The sequence below is a fragment of the Rhinolophus sinicus genome, chromosome 18 (assembly GCF_057876585.1).
Source record: "Rhinolophus sinicus isolate RSI-liver-muscle chromosome 18, RSI-T2T, whole genome shotgun sequence".
NCBI classification, from domain to species: domain Eukaryota; kingdom Metazoa; phylum Chordata; class Mammalia; order Chiroptera; family Rhinolophidae; genus Rhinolophus; species Rhinolophus sinicus.
This window is the reverse complement of record NC_142518.1, coordinates 22,754,013-22,769,958: the sequence shown is the minus strand read 5'-3', so window position 1 is coordinate 22,769,958 and position 15,946 is coordinate 22,754,013. Positions and strand designations below refer to the sequence as shown.

The window sequence follows — 15,946 nt, the reverse complement described above, 5'->3', positions numbered from 1 at the left end:
TTTGATATTTGAAACCTCTGAAGGCAATGGCTTCTGGAACTCTGGGTTTAAGGAGAGAGGACAGTGCAGAGGAAGGAAAAGAAATCTCCATCTGCAGCCAGGCCACACGGTTGCTAAGGTGCTGGGAGGGAAGGGAGTCTGCAGTTCAGCGAGGCAGGAAATACGTCTCCAGCCATAGAAATCCTTTGTATATATGAAAATGATCTTTGTAGGTGAGTCTTTTATTTTTTTATTTTTACCTGAGTCTATCGTTACAAACTCCTTTTCAACGGCTGTTGGTAAATAGTTGACAAGGCTATCTTTTTTTTTTTAAAGTTTTCCTTTTGTAGCTTTGACATTTCTCTACTATTCCAAGGCCTCCATGGTGACTTCCCATAGTCTTATCACAAGGTCAGAGGTTTGTACGCTCTGCTAATGCCCATCACTAGCTCAACCCAGTCTTGTCCATTCTCTTGCTTATCTTGCCCCCAGAAATACCTTCTTCTTCCCAAATGCCTGAGCACTCTCCATCGATGGACATTTACGTTGTTTCTGTTTTTTGATAAGGTAGATAATGAAGATCTTTATGCAGTTAGCTCTTTTCTTTGACTGAAGTTTTTTCTTTAGGATAAATTCTCAGGAATGGGATTACCAGACTAAAAGATATAAACAGTTGTGTGGCTTTCGATACATCTTACCAGATGCCTTTTTGTCAAAAATTGTTTCTATTTATTATACCACCAGCACTGAAGGAGTGATATTTACAGTACGACGTTATTCACTGTTCCTGGGATTTTTAAAAAAATGCTTAGAGCTGTTTCTTTCTTATATGGGGTTTGTTAATCCATTCTAATGCCATTAACAAGGCTCCCTGGGCAGAACATTGAATATTTGGATGTTTAAAGCCGTTTGAGCATTCATTTAATAGGTAACTGGGCAAATTGACTAAGTGCACATATAATAAGCCCACTTATGTAGAGATAGATACACTATTTGGATTCTTTTGCCAAAATTATGGCAAATTAGCTGTAAATGTAAAATAGGTGTGGAGGATTAAATGCGTTTTTTTCACCTCATACTCAGATCTCCCCGAATGTGAACGGACTATCACTACCTTTAGATTTTTTTATTGCATGTTGCTACAGTAATATTTCTACTCCAGAGTGTAGACACAAGTAACTTTCCTCCAGTGAATATTAATGGCCACAAGTAGTCCAGATTCATTTTGGTTTTTTAAATCCAATTCTAAAATAACTTGCAATGATGTGAGCTTTGTTTTTCCTGAGCTCTTCAGTTTCTTTTTAAGTTCTAGTTGTGAAATGCGCGCACACACACACCTTCATACATATATATGTATACAGAGTTGTGTGTATTGTAACTTGAGTTGAGAGTAAGGGTCAGAATTCAAACCTGCTGACAGCCATCTCTATTCAGAGTTGGTTCCTGCTGCAGAGTAACCTGGGCTGGCTTCAGGGTCTCTGGCTCCATTGCCCCATCACCCTCCTATACTGCTACCAACATCCTCAAGCAGCCACTGCCACCCTCACTGCAGACCCTGGCTCTCTTTCTTTTTTTTGAAATATATTTGATATGTAACGTTGTGTACATTTACGGTGTACTGCAGGTCCTCAAATAACATGGTTTCGTTCAACGTCTTTCCTTATAACATCAATGAGATGCTGTAGGAAATTAATTGGTGTTTGTATCAATTAGCCTATGGTAAAATTGGTTTTCTCATACTTCATTTTGCTTAAAGTCACAGAACCTACCAAAGATGTTAAGTGAGGACTTACTGTACCAACACGTTGATTTGATAGCATTTCTGTACTGTAATATGATTGCCATTACAGCGATAGTTAGCGTCTTTGTCACGTCACATTATAATCTTTTTTTGTGATGAGGATAAATAAGATCCAGTCTCTGGCTCTCTTGAATTTGATTGAAGGGGCCGCTGAACAGAAGCCCTGCTTACCCTAGTCCTGTCCCCCTATCAGAAGCCCAGCCTGTTCCAGGTCTGCCTGTTACATTCTTTTGCTGGATGCTCACCTTCTTCCCTAACCTCATGTCTCTTGTTTGTTTCCCTTGTCTCTGTCTCTGTAATAGTGACACTCTCTTCTCAGTGTCAAAACTTTGAACTCAATCCACCCTCGCATACTTATTTGAATGCATCCTGGCTAGCTAGTCTCCAAGCTCCTGGGAATGTCATTTGTGAGACTGGGGGGATATCTGTGAAGATATTAACATTGGTAACAGGTGGTTTTTATTTTCATCTCTACTATTTTGTATTGTCTGGATTTTCTTCTTTGAACGTTTAGAATTAGAAGAAAACATGAGTAAATTGCTAACTTATTTTTCACGGAAAGAAACATCTTTTGTTTGATTCCTTCTCATTGCCACTCGTAAGTTTTCAGGCCTTCTCATCACGTGCATGTATTATTGCACTGTCTTCCTAACAAATCTCTCTTTTCCCCGGTCCCTTTCATTGGTCTTACTGGCTTTAGAGAAATGTATTCACTGTATGACACCCTCCTTAGAAACCTTCCATTTCTTTCCATTGCCCACTGAATAATCCTGATTCTCTGTCAGACCTTTCCCAATGTTGCCATAACCACCCACAGTTTGCTTTTACTACCATGGAACAGCTTCTCCCTGCCATTTGTACCTACTATGCTTAAGACTCATATTATTACGATTGCTACTGGTAATATTTTACCTTTGCTCACCTGAACTCTCGCATTTAATCCTCATCAGCCCTTTGAGGAGAATAGAAAAGACAGGGCTTGGGGTTTTTGTTTTTCTTGTTGTTTAGGTAGACGAACAATTTATCTGTACCCCTGAAGTTTCTCAGCTGGTAGAGGAATTTCATTCCAAGTCCAGCAGCAACCACCACCACCCGTATATCCCGTTTACCACGTCATTCCCAAATATGCACTTTTGCATACTACAGTTGACCCTTGAACAACACGGGTTTGAACTGCGCATGTCCACTTATGCACGAATTTTTTCAGTAAATTGTGTAAATGTATTTTCTCTTCCTTTTGATTTTCTTAATATTTTCTTTTCTCTAGCTAACTTTAGTGTAAGGATACAGTATATAATACATATAACACACACAATTTGTGTTAGTCAGCTGTTTCTCTTCCCTGTAGGCTTCCAGTTAAAAGTAAGCTATTAGCAGTTAAGTTTTGGGGGAATCAAAAGTTACACGTGGATTTTCAGCTGCATAGGAAGTTGGCGCCTCTGAACCCCATGTTGTTCAAGGGTCAGCTGTACTGCTCTCCAGCTTCCCAGTGTGAAAAAACAGGCATTTATCCTGGGTCCTTGCTAGAATGGGAGATGCCATACGAAACAGGGAACACAGGCGAGTGGGTGAGGGAAGTGGAACCCTTCCTTTAAGGAGTTGAGTGTTGGCAAACTGGGTTTTTCCAGTAGAACGTTGTGCACATTCTGTACATACAGAACCAGGTGAGGTTTATATTACCTAGATTTGGGTATCCTCTCCGCTCGGCAGTCATTTGCAATCAGGTTGAACAGATCCATTGGGAGCATTTACTTCGAAATTGACGACCTGGCCCTGGCATGCTCTTCCTCAATCAGGTGCTCTGGCGCTCACCTTGCCTTTCACTGTGCAACGTGGCTGAGATGCAATGTTTGCTGTAGGGAAAGATAACAGGAGTGAAAATGCCTTCTCCCCTTTGTTTGAAGTGTAAAACCTTGGCAATGGTTCTGGGCTGGTTCTTTCAGCAGCCTTGTGCTCAAAGGCGGCTGTTTCTACCAGCTTATCGAAACTGCCGGCAAGTACTTGTTTCCCCTCCGAATGCATTCCCTGCTTCACGGGACAAGTTGACTTCAGACTCTGGTCCTTTTATTTCCTTCGTTTTCTTATCCCCAACTGGAAAACTTACTTCTTTTCAAGTTGGTTCAGTTAGAAAGATGTTAGCTTCTGATTCAGACAAGGCCCTGGCAGGGGCAGGAAGAGAGGTGTGTGCCTTGCTGGCTGAAGGATCTTTTAAAGGTTTCCTCAGCCCACATCCCTCTATTCTGGAGATGGGTGGTGCTGATGGTTGTACAACATTATGAACGTATTTAATGCCACTGAACTGTATACTTAACAGTGGTTAAGACAATACATTTTATGGTATGTGTATTTTAGCACAATGAAAAAATTGGGGGGAAAAACCCAAAAACCTTTAAAAAAAAAAAGAAAGAAAAGGAAATCACCATAAAATCCAAATAAAAAGTTCTGCCTGTTTTAAAATCAGTGTAGGTCCCTCATGAAATTATGCATTAAGCCAAGAAATGACGTTGTATCTGTGGATATTAAAAAGGAAAGATCACTCTAAATGTATGGATTTGGCAGTGCTATGTTCATTGATATTAAATGAGACAACAGGATACGTTTCTACATTAGAAGCATACTGCAGCCAACATAGTTACTGAGAAAGTGACTCCTTGGGGCAGTAGTAGAAGTAAAGTTTTGAAATGACTTTGTTTTGGAAATACAGATTAAATGAATGTATCGTCAAGCTTTCCTCTTTCAATACTCCATAGAAGCATCTCTGGTGACAGAGCAGACTGATCTTTATGACGCCAGTAAGGCCAGGAGCAACCTTGGAGATGATCTTCATCTCCCCCTTTTTAAGATGAGAAAACTGAAGCCCAGAGAGGTAGAATGAATATATTCTACATGCTGGAATTAGATCACGTCAGAACTGGACATCAGGCCCAAGTTCTCTATATCCCAAGCCCGTATTTCCTTCTGCTAAACCATCAGAGTAGAAATCGATGGCTTTAACCGGTTCAAATACTAGACTGAACGAAGAAAGTGTTAATGTGATCCCTTATCTGGGTTGTATCAGGATGACGTGGATAAATGAACACCCCTATCTCCACCCCAATGCACATGTATACACACACACATGCACAGACACACCTTGGTCTTTATTTAAAATACTCTAATCCCAATTGCAGCTGTCCAGTCTACCTTTAAAGGAAAACAAATAATACTTCCTTTTAAGTGAGAAAATGTTACACTTTTAAGTGACTCCGGGAATCACGTATCTGTAAATTGGTATCTGGCAGTGCCCTGAGAAATAACCCCTCCTCCTAATAGTCTTTGTAGTATTTTCTTCTGTAAACATTTTAAAGACTTTATTGTTTAGGTAGAATTGAGATGCCAACTTTATATTCGGTACGCTTCACCTACAAGACCTTGGGTGTCAAAATCTGTTTATTTTACAGCTGTGTTCTGCCTCCTGTTGTATTCATGCATTCAAAATGAGTAAGTTGCTTTTTCATCTGTCTTCTGAATTTTTATATTCATATGACAGAAATGAATATCATCTATGCATAGTTGCTGTGATGTAGAATGATATAGAAATGAGAATAAATTACAACCTCAACTGTTGAGAATACGTATATAGAGACGTCTCCCCTTATCCACGGGGAATATGTCCCAAGACCCCTAATGGATGCCTGAAATGGCAGAGTGTGCTGAACCCTATTTTATACTTTTTTTTTTCTTATACATGCATACCTGTGATAAAATTTAATTTATAAATTAAGCACAGTAAGGGAGTAACAACAATAACTAATAATAAAATAGAACAATGACAGCAATGCAGTAAGAGTGATTTGAACAGAAGCACTGCGACACCACAACAGTCGATCCAATAACCAAGTTGGCTATTAAGGGACTGATGGGTGGGGAGCATATATAGTGCGGAAATACTGGACAAAGGGATGATTCACGACCAGGCCAGGATGGCATGAGATTTTGAGGCACAATTTAAAACTTATGACTTGCTTATTTGTGAAATTTTCCATTAAATATTTTCAGACTGCAGGTAAATTGAAACCACGGAAAGCAAAATTGTGGATGGATAAAGGAGGGACTACTGTGTGTGTGTGTGTGTGTGTGTGTGTGTACATACATACACAGAGGGTGCCAAAAATATATATACACATTTTAAGAAAGGAAAAAACTATATTAAAATTACGCTGATGGTAACCAGTTTGAGCACCACTTACAATTGCAGAAGTCAAACGTGACTTGTATTCATCTTTTGTTATCGGTATATATTGAGTGTTATAATTTAATATAGTTTCTCCTTTCTTAAAATGTGTATGCATTTTTTTTGGCACCCTCTGTATACACAAAATCATTCCAGAGTATCTGGAGTAGTGAGTGGCAGAGTGGTTAAATGCATAGGCCCTGAAGCCGACTGCCTGGGTTAAAATCCCAGCTCTGCTATTTTCTGGGTGTGCAACCTTCTACAGGTTTCTTGACCTTCCTGACCCCTAAGCTCTTGAGGTTGTTGTGAGGTTTAAATGAGCCAATAGAGACAGAGCACTTAGAGTTGTGGTGGGTACACGGTAGTGCTCCCTGAGTGTTAGCTATGATTGCTTGAAGTGTATTGTAACATGAGACTATCCCAACAAGACGAACAATTCCTTTTATCTATAACCAAGCATCAGTAGATTAGATTTTAGAGACTCTTGAGATTCTGTTTTCTCTACATCTGTTAAACTACCATGCCAGGACACTTCTTAACCAGTTTGACAGCATTCCCCATGTCAATTGATCACATTTTATATTTTCCATCTTTAAAACAACTCCCCCGAATTCCACTTTGTTTAGGTTTTCTTTGTTTTTTGTTGTTGTTGTTCAGTAATCAAAATACGGGCCTTTCAGTTCCATAGACATTTCTTTTACACCCCTTTGGACTGACAGTTACTCATTAGTAGCTATGATATTATATTAGTAAATTACTATACAATTTTGTATTCATAAACAGAGGTTGCATCACCAAGCTCCTTCCGGGTCTGCTCATGGACAGTTAGTTAGAATTCTTGCAGATTTTCAGGGAAGACCTTTTATTATTGTCAGCATTATCTTGAGTTGACTATTGGTTTTCAATTTCTGGGTTCGTTTTTTTTTTTTTAATTGTAAGCTATGGTGGCTTTAGCTTCATAATTATCCATTTAATTTGTTGTGGTTTGTGTGGTTAACTTCTCAATGTGGAGTGATGGATATTTTCTTCACCAGCATTTAAAAGATAGGTTGTGTTGTGGTTGAAACCTCTTTCATTCATACATTTATTGCTAAAGAAAAGCACGTGTCATTCTGTTTTCCCTCCTCAACCTTATAAAGTAGTATTTCACTGTTAGGACCAAAGTTTCCTCTTTCCTCTCTTCCTTTCCTCCCTCCTTAACTACAAAAGTTGAGGCAGAGGTGCTGCTGAAAACAAAATTGTTTGAGTGCCATCGTTTTAGTTGGAAGATTATTCTGGGCTCCCTTTCATTGGTTCACCATTAATTCTAATCTACATTGAAACTTACCCCAAAAGGTCATGGAAATGGAAACATGAGCTCAACATTTACAGTTTTTTCTTTTTTCCATGTTTGTCACTGGTTCATAAATTGGATTTTTTTTTAATGGAAAGCTCTTTCTACAGAAATTACTTAAGATAAAGGGAAGTACAAAACTTCCTCCTGGAGTATCCTTGTTATCCAGAGTCCTTAGTTTGTCTTGATTCTCTAATCTAACAGCTAGAGGTGTTTTGTTTGTTTGTTTTGGGTTTGGGGTTCTTTCTGGCATTTGTGAAAATTTTAAGTTTTTTTCTATCTTTTTTTTAAAACCATATGTTCAAATGTATTCTGGTGTTCAGTTCTATGAGTGTAGATGAATGCATGTAATTGTGTTGCCACCACTACAATCAAGACACAAAACATCTCCATCATCCCTAAAATGAAATACCCTCTTGCTTTGTTGTCGTCCTGCCTGCTCCCAATCTCTGGAAACTACTACTCTGTTTTCAGTTCCTATACTTTTGCCTTTTCCAGAGTTGGATTTTAAATGATTGTAGGAGGCAATAGTGGAAGAGTTACCATTACATATTGTACTTTAGCATAATGTGTCCTGATGCGTACTTGAGAAACTATATTATTCCATGATATCTATAGACAGATATTTGTGCTTTACCATGTATATGTGAAACTTTTCTCTTAAATAAGAACTCTTTAGCATAAATTAATAACATCCAGTATATTTATGGATCTGCAGAGATTTAAAAATTGGGCTTTTTGTTCCCTGTAGCCATGGTGTTAATTGGTTTATTAGTCAGGTGGAGTGGAGAGCCTGAGGTCAGGATGATGTTCCTTGAACATACAAATGAAGGGTAGATAATCACCATGTGTTTTTGTTTGGGCTGATTTTCTCTTTAATGGGTGATGCAGAACCCTGATTAATATTTAGATCAGTGACTGCTGGACTCCAACCTAGTCATTATGTTCAGAACTTTAAATAAAATACTTGATTTCTACCCAAGATTGCAGTTATGAGAAGCCTTTTACTCCTTGTGTCACGAACACAACTGTTGACCTCTCAATCATGATTCTAAACAAGAAAAATTTCTGTCCATGTGGGGATCCTTCAACTCATTTTTATGGCTGAAAATTCACAGCTAGGTATCTGGGAAAAGCACAGCTAAGCTTAGTATGAGGGGATGCTTTAGGAACAGTGAAGCTAAGAGAACAACAGGGAGGAAAATCAGTGTGGTGTTAGCTTTGAGGTTTTTGAGAAAACCAGTCCAGAGTTTTTCACAGTTTATGCCATTGACATTAATGCAACCTCCCCCCCCCCTTTTCACAGCGAATAAAGTCGCTTTTACTCACCTTCCTGCCCGACTTACCCTCCCCCACAAAGGGGTGATTTGGAAGAAACAATGGTTTCCAACCAGTGTTTGATTTTGGAAAAATTTCAAGCATAGAGAAGAGTTGAAAGGATAGTATAATGAACACCCATATGTCTCGTGCATCTGTACAACCCATGGTTAGCGTTTTGCCTCATTTACATTCTCCTCCCTCCCCGCTCTCTCCATGTATGTCTGTGTTTGAATAGATACACACAGACACATTTTTCCTGTTACCATGTAAAAGTAAAAGGACATCACAACTTAAAACATAAACCCCTAGACATGTCACCATACGTCTTTTTTTCTTCCAAAGGACTTTCTCCTACACGACTGACAGTGCTGTCATCACACACAAGGTTAACATCAATTCAGTAATATCATCTAGTGTGTGGTCCACGTTGAACTTTCCCCATGGTCCCAGAATACTTCTTACGTCTGGCTGTTTTTCAAGAATTCTGTCTTGGATTTGCTTGTCACGTCTCCGTACTTTCACTGAATCTAAACAGTCTCCCAGCATTTTTTTTTGCATGTTTTCATTCATGACATTGACATTTCGGAAGTGTCCAGGCCAGCTCTCGTGAAGAAGGTTCCAAATACTGGGTTTTTCTGGTTGTTTCTTCATGATTCGATTCAGGTTACATTTTTTTGGCAAGAAGATGAACAGAGGTAATGTTGTGTCTTTCCCACTACATCACACTTGGAGGGACAACATAACACTTTGTTCTTGTTGGTAATGCTAAGAAGCTAAGAACGTTAAGGTGGTGTCAGTCAGGTACCTTCATTCGTTGTCCAAGTATCCTTTTCCCTTTGTAATTAGAGAGTCATCTTTGTTATATTTTTGAGACCGTATGAATATAGTATTCCTCAACAGCCTTTCACCCTATGGTTTAGCCTCCATTGAGGACCCTTTTCTAATTCAGTGTTTATTTTGGTGGTGGCATAACAGTGATTTCCTAATTCCACCATTCTTTCTGCATATACCGGCCGTGCCAAAAGAGTGTATCCAAGTGGACACTTTGATCAATGTTTGTTCAAGCAGTAGTTCGCTGTCGTCAGAAGTGTCTGGACGCTGATGGGAACCAGTTTGAGCACCTCTTGTAACTGCCGAAGTCAAACGTGACGTGTATTCATGTTTCTTATGGGTATATATTGAGTATTACAATTTTAATACAGTTTTCCTTTCTTAAAATGAGTATACATATTTTTTTGGCACCCTCTGTATTAGCTGGTTTTCTTCTGTAAAGAAGAGCTCCCACTTCTCCCCTCTGTGTTTGAGTGTCACCGTGGACATACAAGGTGATTTTGAATGTACAAAGAATGAGACTTGCTTGCACTGAATGAACTTCCTTTGGATACTGTTTTGGCCACGACATTGCTTAAAATGTCAGCGTATAGAATTAACGGTCCTTTTCCCCCTTAGCAATGTAAACATATGTCTGATAAATGCATTTCCATATTAACCAACCCTTCTGTGGGAGCGACAGGTTGACCACATCATATAAGCTGTGTGCTAATCATGAAGCTCATAGGGTTTTCTGTTTCTTTTTTCCCTCAATTTATGTTGACCTGCCCCTGTCAGTCGTCGTAGCTTATATATGCCATAGCATGTAACAGTAGGAGGAAGGACACATAATGCCGAGAAGAAGGGAGGAAAGGAGACGATCAGGAGAGAGACGAGTATGCATTTATCACAGTAGTTTCTGAATATTCAGTTGTATCTTCAAATAGCTCTCAGTAGATCAGCATAGAATTCAGTTCAAGATTTGGTACCTGGACATGGTCCCAGACATGACTCTCTTAGATATCAGAGCCTCTAGCACCCTCTAACGAGTTAAAGATTCGAAAGATTTTGGAGATCAGCCTGTATGTTCCCATAGGAAATCACTTTGTCTTCCCTTTTTAAGACTGCTTTTTTAAGTGTACATATTTTTACTATTAAAATAGTAGGTAATCTTGAGTTGTTTCCTTAACCTCTTTGAGCCTTTTTTCATCTGTAACATAAAGTTAAGCAGTTTACCTCAAGAGTTACTTATCCCCAAGTATCTTTCATGATATGGTAAATGTTATAAATGGAAAAGGCAGAGAGGGAAGTATATTACTGTACTTATTTCAAAGCTTGGTCATTATCTGAAAAGTCTTACCTGATCTTTGGGGTAATAACTCTTAGAACAGAGATATAAAATACAGAAAACAATCTTGTACATCGAGTGGGGCCTTTCACATGAGACCAACCGTAGAAGTAGCAGGATGTGAACAACATTATATGGAACAACATAGAAATGATCCCTTGTGTCCCTTACACTAGTTTCCTTAGCAACTCAAAGGTAAAACGTAAGTGTCTTGGTGTAAGAGGATCAAAATGCCACCTTCCTTCTGTTGTATTTCTTACATGCAGGTTTCATATGGTTTTATAGATTTTTTTTTTTATCACTCATTTGATTTTCATAAAAATTGGGGTTGTTTGGAAGAAGAGTCATTAATATTCTTTACAACTTCTTCTTGTTCCTCTTTTTATGTCCGTTGCTAGTGCAGATTTCTCTCTTATGTAAAATATTCCACTGATGCCCTTGGTAGATTTAGAGGTGGTTAAAGAAATTGTAAGAACAGCTCAGGGGACAGTCAGGAACTGTGTGTCCTATACCGTCTGACCCTGGCTAGTCATTCTCCTGGTAGTTTTAAATCTGTGTGTACAGACTATAATTTATAAAACAGTTTTTATCCATTTAAATTCAGCAAATCTTTCCAAACACTAGGGCTTTTTACAATCAGGGCCAGAAATGTTGGGTTTTCCGCTATTAATGCCATTACTTATTAACAATGGCAACAATATTGAAGTGGTTATTTGGATTTATGAAGGGAACATTTCCCTAGTGAAAATAGCAAATGAAAATGGCCAAGAAGGAGAGATTAACCTTTTTAAAAATCAGTGTTGTCCCTAGTGTTTTCCATAAATTTACCTTTTTCTGTCAGTAAAAATGTTTGGAAATGCTCTTCATGCATATGAATGTATTCAATATTTATATATTTAGTTATTGTTTTTCCTCTAAATGGGCAGGAACTCGACTAAATAAAATGAAAACAACACACACACACACACACACACACACACACATACTAGCTAACCTGCCTTACCTTGCTTGGGATAATTATTTGCCATGATTACGTACATTTCTGCTGTTTGTCCAGGCATACATTGCATAGTGTTGTCTATTTGAGAAGCACATTAATTTCAAATCGGGCTGTCTGATTTTAGCATATTCCCTTGTCACTTCCTTCCAGCATGGGTTTTCTACATTTGTTAGCCCTTTTTCCCTCCATCCACAATCTGTTAACCAGTGAGGCCTTTCACTCACACTATTAGTAGTTGAACAGGCCTATCATAGCTTCTCAGTTTCTGTGCCATAGAGGATAGCAGCCTGCCCAGTAGGTACCCTCCAGGGCTCCCGAGGAAGTCTGGTGTTTAGTTAATAGTCGCGTCCCCGTGTTGGTTTCTTAGTTTCAACAATGAACCATGGTAATGAAAGATGTTAACATTAGGGCAGGGTTTCTCGATCTTGGTCCTGCCGACACTTTGCCCTGGATAATTCCTTGTTGTAGTGGGCTGTCCTGTGTATTGTTGGACATTTAGCAGGATCCTGGTTTCTATGTAGACAACAGTAGCAATCCCTCCCCCTGCTGTGACCACCAAAAATGTCTGCAGACATTGTCAGATGTTCTCCGGGGTACAGGACTGTCCTTGATTGAGAATCACTGACCGAGAGCATGGTTGCCTGCCTGTGGACTTCCCTTCAGGGCTCCCAGTATGAAATTTTGTATACTCCTGTGTTGTAAGCCATATCATTCTGAACATAGCCTCCAAATCTAGAAATACACTACATATTTCCCTTTTATGTGTGATACCGTAACAGACAAACTAGACATTTAGTTTAAAAACTCTTTACAAGTAAACTTTGGGTGGTTTAAGAATGGACTTACTTAGTCTTCTACTCTTTAGACAACCCTTATAAGTTTAATTTTTTTTTGCTCTTCAGGATGTCTAGGCAGTTTCTTTCATTCTAAGCTCATTTAGATATTCTAATCCTTCCTTTTATGTATAGTGATCACATTGCACTTTAATTCCTGCCCATTGTTCAATTCAGCAAATTTTATGGAGGGTATAGAAACATAGTTCCCATATTTAAATAACCTGCAATCTAGGAGACAAACTAAACAGGTTTGGGCAAGTATTGTTTCCAAGACAGTAGTTCCTTTTTATTATCTGAGAACTACTGGGTACAATCTCTTGCATGTGTACATCTCTCTATACTAATTTTTTTTCCATTTTTTAAGTATAGACGTATGTTTTGGAAAACCTCACAATTGAGATGCCAATTGCCTTCTTTTAAAATACAATGTATGTGTTTATGGTAGGTTGGGTGCAGGACTTGCTGAGAAACCTTCCCATCGTGCTTCTTCTGTGGCCATGAACTGATGTTATCCTGAGAGAAAAATGACTATTCAGGTTGACCTCCTGACAGCCATTTGGGGGCTGGTCCTTCAGTGCCTACGGGTTTATGGAAAACACATAGTGAAAGAAACCCGATAATTATTCTGTACCCTGGCAAATCCCCTAACTCCAAACTTGCCACGTAATGCCCTTTGAAATCATTATATTGGTAATTACATCCTTTGGCTAGAAATTCCAAATATTGAGGTTCCTTTAACTGTCTTTGTACTTTGTTACGATGAGATTTATATAAAGCCACCCTGCAATGTGCTGGAATGGAGTGGCAGTAATGACAACTGATTTCTTCCCCAAGCCTCCATGCTAAGATGGAGAGTTGCTGGTAGGTGAGGACGAACAGAGAAGGAGTGGAAACAGGATGCTTTTTTTAACTTTTATTTATTTCAGTGTGTTTTTCCAGGACCCATCAGCTCCAAGTCAAGTAGTTTTTTCAGTCTAGTTGTGGAGGGCGCAGCTCACAGTGGCCCATGTGGGGATCAAACCAGCAAGTTAAGAGCACCGCACTCTATCCAACTGAGCTAACGTTAGGCCGTCCCCAACAGGATACTTTTAACCTGTGGCTATTATATTGCAATGGAAGGAGCTGTCATACCTTTGCTTTTTCTGTGTGCATGCCGTAGAAGAGGAAAAAGGAGGTATTGCCCCGAACAAAAACCAAAACAAAACCCAGGGGTACATGGCCCATTCCAAGAGTTTTTGTTTAGATGGTTTGAAGATGGCATGTAGGCGTGAGGAAGAGGTCATTGTTGATACCGAGAGAAGGTATCAGAGGGCTCTAAGTATGTCAGCAAATAATGGTACCTACTAGGATGATCTTGCTCCAATGCCATCTGCCATCGTACCCGTCGTCTGACCTCAACAATTTCGTACCTTCCCAATCTGTCCCTATTTACTTTTTCTAGAATGATCAAAAATGTCATGTTAGCTGGGTTTTAGTTCTAATTCTGTTAGATCTTTATAGAATCTTGCCTGCTTTTTAATTCTTTCCTTCTTCATTGTCAGACAAAAAGAGAGGGAATATAGCACTAGGATACAGAATGGTTTGTAGTCAAAATGAAAGGGTGAAACGCAGTGAGAATGTGAGAGTCCCCAAGTCTTGCCTTCAATGCTGTCATTTGGCCTAGGCGACCAGTTTTCAAAGAGCCCAAATGGTGGATCTTGCAACTTAGGAGCTAGAAAGAACCTTGAGAATTTCCAACCTTTACGCACAGGAGAATCTATTTTGAAAGAGGAGAATAGCCTATAGCTTCCCTTGGTAATTCACACTCATGCTGTAACAACTTTCAGCACCAGGAAATTCTTCTGTATGAGTTACAGGCTAAATTCTTCATGCTCCTCAAGCCTATTTCTTCTTGTTCTATCCTCAGTAGCGGGATTGAACAGCTGGTCACAGGCCCCTATGCAAGAGCCACTCACATAATTGAAAACTGTTTATTAAATCGCCCCTTCAGCTACTCTTTCTTGCTCATTCTTTTTATTATCTTTTAATTTTTTTATGGCTAAATAATCCCAGTTATCTTATGCTATTCTCATAGGTCTTTCAACCCCTTTAATTATTGTGCCTTTCTGCTAAGTCTTCTCTCACTTCTGGGTCAGCTGTAGCCACCAGAACCAGACACCGTTTTCTAAGGAGGGTTTGGACAGTACAAAGGATAATGAGATCATTTCCTCACATGATACTTGCTATGGCTTTAGGTACACGTCACAGACATGGTGTTTCCTTTTTTCTTTTAGTGTTTATACCTACATTTGTTGCTGACTCATGATCTGATTTTTTTTCTGTCTCCCAGAATGAGTAGAAGCCTTCTGTTATATTACACTTCCTGTGTTAAGCATGAATTCTTACTCCGCAGCGTGTCTCTGAGTCCATCATCAACCAAAGTATTGTTTAAACCTAAGTCAGAAAAAAATACATAGGTTCAGATTAAGTAACAATAAACCCATGTTTTAAATAGGAATGAATTAGTCATGCTTTTCAATTTCCTGCCTTTCTATAATGGTTTGTCTCCTAGCTACAAAGGGTTATTTTGATAAAGTCAGTTTCAAGACCAGTGAAGCAAGAGATTGTTATAGGGCATATTATAGCTGAAACTTGTAGTTTGTTTGACAAAGTCTCTCATTGTGTCTTTGTGTACGAGATGTAGAGATCAGACAGTGACACAACTGGGAAGAGTCACAGTTCAACAACCAGAGAGGGCTGAATCCTGGGTTTCTGTTGATCTGAGGTGTAGGCTCTGGTGGTGTGGCTCACGTTTGACCTTGGCCTGTGTGATATTTTCACCAGTGATTTTTCTTTTTTTTTAATGAAGACAGAACGCATGTTTTAAAATGTAAAAAATTATACAAAGTTGGATATAATGGCTAATTCATTGGCTGGAAAAGGCAGATTTTTAAAAAAGATATTGATGAGATTGTACAGTAGACTCAAACTGACAGGGCAGTCCTTGACGGATGTGAAAGGAAACAAATCCTAAATGAACAAGTACAGGATGGAGGAATCACTGGAAACAGCCCAAAACAGCATCCCCAACAGAGCATTATTGTGTTCACAGGCCTTATAAGTTAAAAAAAAAAAAGAAAAAGGTCTTGGCATCACTGAATAACAAGTGTGGGAAAATCTGAGGTCAAATGAAGTTTAATGTGTTTCTTTACTTACGAACTTCTTAGCGTTTAATACCTATGTTAACGAACATTAAGAATTTTAAGAGGTGGACATAATGTGCAAGGTTTCTTTAATTAATTTGACCTTTTCATGAAGCGTTTTGCT

At 38.9% G+C, this 15,946-nt stretch overlaps 1 protein-coding gene across 11 annotated transcripts in view; it reads left to right on the top strand.

Moving 5' to 3' along the window:
- Positions 1-15,946, top strand: part of DMD (dystrophin) — a 2,122,179-nt gene that overhangs the window by 2,021,727 nt on the left and 84,506 nt on the right. The gene's annotated exons all lie outside the window — the stretch shown is intronic.